Source organism: Macrosteles quadrilineatus, unplaced genomic scaffold (assembly GCF_028750875.1).
Source record: "Macrosteles quadrilineatus isolate MER2022 unplaced genomic scaffold, UCM_ALF_1.0 Scaffold_126__1_contigs__length_306307, whole genome shotgun sequence".
In the NCBI taxonomy this organism is placed as follows: Eukaryota; Metazoa; Arthropoda; class Insecta; order Hemiptera; family Cicadellidae; genus Macrosteles; species Macrosteles quadrilineatus.
Window position 1 is genome coordinate 289,718 of NW_026542719.1, and position 6,979 is coordinate 296,696.

General features: G+C 32.0%; 1 protein-coding gene across 1 annotated transcript in view; it reads right to left on the minus strand.

Annotated features, from left to right (window-relative positions):
• Positions 1-6,221, minus strand: part of LOC128982126 (procathepsin L-like) — a 76,242-nt gene extending 70,021 nt beyond the window's left edge. The window contains exon 1 of the mRNA XM_054401176.1: positions 6,107-6,221. The gene's annotated coding sequence lies outside the window, so the exon portion shown is untranslated. The remainder of the gene's footprint in view (positions 1-6,106) is intronic.
• Between the last annotated feature and the right edge of the window lie 758 nt (positions 6,222-6,979).

Consider the following 6,979-nt stretch of genomic DNA (forward strand, 5'->3'; position numbering starts at 1 on the left):
ATTTTGTTACAAAAGAACAGACTATAACTTTTAGTACAACACAAAACTGTTGGGATGCCAAAAAACTATTTATAAGGAATCTACCAAGGAGGGAATATTTGGATGACATTTGTCTAATGTCACAAGTTATGTATTATGATGGAACAAAATGTATATACGGAGAAAAAAAATTGGATTGAATACAATCCTGATTTATTAGTTGCCGACCCAAAATCTTTGAGTGGATTTAAGTATATAGATAATAGACCACATAAACCAGTTAACTATATATTTAAAAGAAAATAAGATAATCTATTTATCAGGGCTAATGGTAAAATCTTTTCAGTTCAAGGAAGTACTGGTGTTATAAAAAATGAATGAAATTGCACACGAACTTCATAAGCCTACAAAAAAGAATTTCGTTAGAAGGTCTTTTAAAGTATTAGGTATAAACGGAACTATGCGGTTTTTTGGTGTACAGTAAAACTGATAATATCTTTTGTCACTATAACAGTGTATTTGGTTTAAATGAAAAATATGCTAAACGTTTATACACAAATGTCAAAACGGATACTTCCTTTAAATCAGTTGAAAGAGCCCAACAAAAACAAAACTTCGAATGTGGTTTACACGTTATAGTTAATGCGAAACTAATAATAAATCAAATTATAAATTATAAGTATGTTTATATGAAAGTAAAAAAAAACTCTTTACCCCAATCCTCCAAAAATAACACCCAATTTGAAATCAAAGAATTAAAAGACTGTAAAAATCTTGACAAACGCTAAATATCCTCAGAAGAATAAAGTACATCCAGATCAATCCCCCCAAAAAAACTAATCAATTTCATAAGATTTACAAACCCATAGTAAAACTAAGATCAAAATCTCCAAAAGTGATAAAGCAAACTTTATTAAAAACAGATTTTCAATACTTGGATCAGAAGTTGTAGAAATTACTAGCTGTACAAATGTACCAAATATTAATAAAAGTAAGAAAAATTTAAATAATCTTACTAAAAACTAAACTCCTATAACCAATTAAACTGAATCAGATAAAAAATCAAATAAAGGAAAACCATTTTTGTACAGTATTAAAAAATAAACCAAATTCTCACCAGATTGTCTAACTAAAATTACTTATAACGTACCAAACAACGATGAATACTAAACAAAAAATGATGTTGATATACTGAATTCTTCTTCTAGTATGTTGAAATATAAAAATATGAAAACAATGTAAATAACAGTTGTACTCTTGACGAAAAAAACTAAATTGAATTCTATCCCATTTATATAAAATTTAATAAGAATTTTATAAGACAGTCATGGAAGAAGCACGAGAAACTTGTTAAACGAAAATATTAAACACGACGACACGATTGTGAACAGCTGTTTCATTAAGAAGTATTATTCACATGGCCAAAATGTAAACAACTCTGTGGAGGGATCATCAAAGGATCTTTAATTAATCAATGGGGTTAACAATCTTTAATTTAGATTGAGGATAATTTAACGACTAATTATCCTAGAAAATACTTCACTGATGTGAAACCATCAGATAAATAATTATAAAAAAATATTTATACATAAGGTAATTTAATTAATTACCAATAAATAAATATAGACCTATGTATTTAACACATGGAAAATAGCTAATTCCATATTGAAATATATCTATATATATATATATATATATATATATATATGAGTGAATAATTTTTACAATATTTAACATTTCCAAATAAAATAAAATTCTAAATAGTAGGTTCTTAATTTAGTATGTCCACAGTACCTGTTACAATAGATTTTACACGTGTTCAATATGTATGTATTTATCTTTCTGTATTATCATTTGTTTAATATAGAGAGTAATTTGTGTATTATTTCTAGAGATTTAAAGTATTTTATATAATTTGTTTGTTGAGAATTACCTTGTTTGTTGTTAAGGTATTTTGTGCTTTTAGTACTTTAATTGCTGTGAGGTTACATTTAGTTTCAATGCAGTAACATTCAACATTTAGTTCTATAAATTGGATGGTTTCTTTAACATATATACATTCTCCACCTTTTTTACACTATCGTGGCAATACGATGACGGATAGATACATCAATTCAATAACAATACAGTTATTTCATGTCATTTTTTTTTTTTTTTTTTTTTTTTTTTTTTTTTTTTAAGTGAAGCTTTATTATACCCTTTCTATTGAAGTGGCGTCCGTGGTTTGTGTAAAAGGAGCGTGAAATATGAGAAAAATTTATGAAATTTGTATGTTTATGTAAAATAGTCAATTTATATAATTTTTTATTATTGTCGATATTTCTTTTGTTCAGCATTGGTGAATCGTATCTCCAAGGTAGGCCAATAATATAAACATGTGTGTAAGATTATATTATTCTTTCTTCAATGTTTAAAAAAATCATCAATATCACTAATTCTAAGCAAATGTCATTTGTTCCACACTAAATCATTATAATTTTTTTTACCCACACTTTTTTATTTCAGTCAAAATGATTTTCAGTACTTAAAATTTGGACCATTTTCCATTTGGTGTTATAGAACTATAAACATCAAATGATTCGTCGTGTTTAATATTTTCGTTTAACAAGTTTCTCGTGCTTCTTCCATGACTGTCTTATAAAATTCTTATTAAATTTTATATAAATGGGATAGAATTCAATTTAGTTTTTTTCGTTAAGAGTACAACTGTTATTTACATTGTTTTCATATTTTTATATTTCAACATACTAGAAGAAGAATTCAGTATATCAACATCATTTTTTGTTTAGTATTCATCGTTGTTTGGTACGTTATAAGTAATTTTAGTTAGACAATCTGGTGAGAATTTGGTTTATTTTTTAATACTGTACAAAAATGGTTTTCCTTTATTTGATTTTTTATCTGATTCAGTTTAATTGGTTATAGGAGTTTAGTTTTTAGTAAGATTATTTAAATTTTTCTTACTTTCATTAATATTTGGTACATTTGTACAGCTAGTAATTTCTACAACTTCTGATCCAAGTATTGAAAATCTGTTTTTAATAAAGTTTGCTTTATCACTTTTGGAGATTTTGATCTTAGTTTTACTATGGGTTTGTAAATCTTATGAAATTGATTAGTTTTTTTGGGGGGATTGATCTGGATGTACTTTATTCTTCTGAGGATATTTAGCGTTTGTCAAGATTTTTACAGTCTGTTAATTCTTTGATTTCAAATTGGGTGTTATTTTTGGAGGATTGGGGTAAAGAGTTTTTTTTTTACTTTCATATAAACATACTTATAATTTATAATTTGATTTATTATTAGTTTCGCATTAACTATAACGTGTAAACCACATTCGAAGTTTTGTTTTTGTTGGGCTCTTTCAACTGATTTAAAGGAAGTATCCGTTTTGACATTTGTGTATAAACGTTTAGCATATTTTTCATTTAAACCAAATACACTGTTATAGTGACAAAAGATATTATCAGTTTTACTGTACACCAAAAAACTGCATAGTTCCGTTTATACCTAATACTTTAAAAGACCTTTATTTACCCTTACCCTTACTTACTTTGGTTTATTAACATTGAAGATACAGTGTGAACGGAACTGCAGTTTTTCATTGTGAATTCGTTCACTAGCGGTGTTGTCGTGGTATAGTTTGTAGATATCAAATTGGAGGGTGGATCCAAGTGGTAGGAGAAGGAACCCATAGTTGGTGACCAATGAAGTAATGAAGTAATGATGTAATAAAAATCCTAGGGCTTTGCACCACAGGCCATCAAAGTTGGAGTTTCTCCCATAAGAATAACATGGGGGAATCTAAATATTTAATTGGAAGCATAATCCCCACTAATTTCAGAGAACGGCTGGGCGTAGAAACTTGGTAGAGGTGTCCAAAGAAAGGTCTTGGTCTGTAGATGAGTTATCAAAAGAAAAACTAAGAAAAATCCCTTAGGACTCTGCGCCAGAATTAATTAATTATTTCTTAGTTTTTCTTTTGATGGTCTACTTTTGATTGCAAATTTGATTCTTGGATTTTCGTTGTTTCACTTTTGATTTGCTCATTGCTATTTCAAGACATTGGTTAAACGTTTTATCTTCGTGAATTTCAATTTATCTAGACAGCAATTTTCCATCATGAATGCCCGAAATAAACTGTTGCCGCAGATGAACGTCAGATGTTGATGCATTACATTTTGGACATTTAAAATCACATTTACTGGCTAAGGTTTTCAGATCTTTGGCGAAGCTGCCTACAGATTCACTCGGATTCTGGATTCGTTTAGTGAACTTATGTTGTTCTGCAATAATACTTCCCTTAGGTTCCAATAATAATTGTAAAGCTTCACATATTTCGTCATAACTTTTATCCTCAATGTCACATGGGATTAGATTAATTCTCAGGTCGTGAAATACTTTAGGTGTCAATAAATTGATCAAATATTGCTTTTTCTTTAATTCTGACGTGATTCCGTTTAGGTCAAAAAGTTGTCTAGCCTTACCATGTATGAACTCCATGTCTCATTGTCTTCATCAAATTTATCAAAATTAGAACAGAAAATAGGTTGACTGGGTGTTAATATACCTTCTTCTTCTAGCTCCTGGTGTCTCTCACCCTTCCTCCTCCTCATCCTCGTCGCCATTGAACAGTTGTAAATATAAAATGAAACTAACATTATGTTACATAGTTTTTACTTCCATTTCAAAATCATGAACAACACAAAAACAAAAACAAACAAACAATTAAGTCAGCTGAAAACTATTTAAATTAATATATCTGTTTTAAGACAGTACAATATTATATATGGCCTTTTTGAACTTTTAAATTTAGTTATACATTTCATTATTTAAAGACACATTTAAACATAGAGCAGTCATGACGCAACATCCACCGGTGAATACCTCGTTTGTACGTTACTTGGCCAAGTAAAATTCGTGTCGTTTAAATGTTTTCGTATTCGTGTATTTTGCATATAATAGTAGCTATTTATTTTGGAAAACTCATCCATGCGGTTGAAAGCTCTTTTATCTCAACATAAAGATGTGCCCCAACGGCATGAAGCAGCTGGAGTTGATTTTAACTACATCAAGGATTGTTTGACGCAAAAGGTTACGTAAACCCTTTTTATATTTAAACTTTTTAAAAAATCAAATTAACTTGACCAAAAGATGTATCGAAAAAACATGCGTTTTATTGTTGGAGCCAGCTGCTAGAGTTAAAACGAAACTAAATTAGAGCATCTCGTTTTTATTAGCAAATTTAGGTATAGGGGAGAAGTTATTTTCGTAGGCACGCGCGGCACTCAAAGACCAAGACCCTTGCATTCCACATAGTCCCACAGACTATCCTGGCGCAACTATTTCCTAAAAACTCCTCAGGAAAACAAAAGTCCCCTTTTCTCCTAAATTAGTAATGTGATAAGTAGAAAATGTATAATTGTTATTACAATTATAGTTCAGGAAAATACCCATACTAACTCAATACTACATGTGGTGGTATACTAGTTTTTCAAAATTTTATTTATGTGCAATAGTGCACTACTAGTACAAATTAAATAGTAGTATGGAAAACGACACTATTTACAAACAACTCAGTCAAGTGTAAGTAATACGACCCTCGTCACTTCTGCCTCATTGAGCTTATCGAACTCCGCGGCGCTGGAAGCACAATTTAGCCGCGGCGCAAACGCCAATCGGTACAACTACAACTACACGCCGACCGGTGACCTCCGACCTTTGGCCTACTGATAACGTGGACAAAATAGTCTGACACTTCAGTCTACTAGCTGCGCCGGGACTGTCCGCGTCGTGTGATAGGCCTATCAAAATGTTTGTTCGTGCTATTTTTATTGATTGCTTCTGACAGTAATGTCTTTAATACTATCTGTACCCTGACGATGCCGTAACAGCGGTGATACATGTAGGTTTTTACCATCATATAAACAAATTGACGAGGTAATTATACCATAGTATTTATTATATTTGCGGAGTGTATTTAGTTCGAATAGTTTCATTAGAGGGCGAGTGTTTTAATATCTTAACAAAATTATCAAACAACAATAAAAAAAAAACTGTAGATATTGCATCGAAAAGCCTTCGTATTTTAACAAACGGATTATCATAAGACTAAGTAACAACTTACCTTAGTTGTTCAATAAAAACACTATAACTGAGTCTTTTCTTGGCGGCCAATTTATAGTTGTGATGAGTACATCAGTATACTAATGAAATTGCTAATCAAAACTAAGCTTGACAATGATAAGAACGAATTCTCTAGACATTTCCAATTATAAGGCTAGATAACGAGAACAATTGATCATTGTTCATCATTGTTCTTAGTCATCGAAGCTGATAGTAATTTTATATCAGACATTTCATTAATCCTAACAGACAATTCTAGAGTGTCATTGCTAAAGTTTCTTAAGAGTTACATTGCATGGGACATTCAACTGCCTCATTCGGCTGACGCCCGATTGCGCCGATGGTCAAAGAAATGTACAAGGGTCCGGCCAGGTCCAAATTCACCAACATTTTTGGGGTCGTTTCTAATGTCCAAATTCACCAAAGTCCAAGTCCAAGTCTGTTTGACTGTGATGCCTGGCATCACTTCTTCTCAAGCTCCTGCTTCACTTTGGAGCATATACTTGATGGCTGCATCGGGTCTACGCCCTGGTAGCCTTGCTACCTGAAGACGCTACGTTGTAGTGTGGAGTTTATTCAATGATGAGGGGCCGGAGCCGGGGAACCTCTTCGGCTATCAGTTCCCGGATATGGTCCCATGGAGACAAGTCCGCCGCCTCCTCCAGTCGTGTTCTGAGTCCGTCTACGTAGTCTCGGATTGTGCAGATTGCAGTGGAGTCTCTGATAACAGTGTTCCTCACATACCAGGGAGAGAAAGTAGCTAGACGAAGAGCCTTGCTCTGGACAGTTAGTAGTTTTCGTCTAGATGTTCTGCAGGTGAAGTCATGCAGGGGCTGCGTATGTGAGAACTGGCCGGAGCAGGGCCGTGTAGAGC